This window comes from Acyrthosiphon pisum, chromosome X, assembly GCF_005508785.2.
Source record: "Acyrthosiphon pisum isolate AL4f chromosome X, pea_aphid_22Mar2018_4r6ur, whole genome shotgun sequence".
NCBI classification, from domain to species: domain Eukaryota; kingdom Metazoa; phylum Arthropoda; class Insecta; order Hemiptera; family Aphididae; genus Acyrthosiphon; species Acyrthosiphon pisum.
Window position 1 is genome coordinate 101,235,019 of NC_042493.1, and position 1,215 is coordinate 101,236,233.

Below are 1,215 nucleotides of genomic sequence, written 5' to 3' on the forward strand. Positions count from 1 at the left end.
TGTACGGGTCGGGTACGGACAATTATTATAGGCCATGACGCCCGGTCGCCAAATACTTCGTACACACCGACTGTGTTGTATGTTTAGTAGTGGTGTTATAGCCTAGCTAGCCAGTGGCGTAATTTAGTTAACATTTTTGGTGTGAAAAAAAAAACTTTAAATTAAATAAACAAGTATATTCAACAAGTGTTATTGTTTATTTATATTATAATTTGCAATATTTTTATTTTAAACTTAATTTTCGGCTATTCACAGAGGAATTATTGTTAAATTCGTCAATGACTTCTTCTATATTGATATTTCTTTTTTTTCAATTTGTAATGTACCAAGATAACTTAATCGTTCTTGACCCATTGTGGTCCTCAGATAAGTTTTAAGTCTCTTAGACATGAAAATGATCTTCCACAGTTGGCAGTTGTAGTGGGTATGGTAAGAAATATACGAATAATTTATGTTAAAATCGGAAATTCATTTTGAAAATCATCATTCTTAATAAATTCTATTTTCTTTACCATAATACTAGTTGTTTCTATGTTGGAGTACTTCAACTTAACCATTCTATTATAAACTTCAATTTCAGTATTCAGATGTTATAAACAGGGGCGTATTTAGGTAGGGGCTATGGGTCCCATTGCCCAGAGCGGCAAATTTTTAAAGATTTAGAGGGGCGGCAAATTTTTATTTTTATTTAACAAATTATTCGTTTGTCGTCACACATGTAGGTATTTTGAAAGATTTACTATTTTATTTATAATATTTTTTCACTCTTAACTGGTACAATAATGTTGTTTAAATGTCTAATTATACCTTCCTTGTTGAATGTAACATTACAATTTTAAATTAGTATATATTTATTATATATATTATATACAGTATATTAGTAAATACATTTACTGTTGAGGGGGGCGGCAAATATGTGTTGCCCCTATCCTGAAATTCCTAAATACGCCACTGGTTATAAATCAAAGTTGTAGGCGTTACAAACAATATTTAATGCTTCGTGTGGTGGATTATCATTGGCTATTATTTCTTTTAATCCATTTAATATATCTAGCTGGTTTTTTTGAAAATGTTGTTGCATTTCTCTAATTATGATATCTAAGACTGGATAGTAAATTTCAATACGATAATAATCTTTTAAATTCAAAGTTTTAGCCCCTTTTCCCCACCACCTAGCTTATATTATGGAACATTTTTTCGGACGCGGAGTGACTG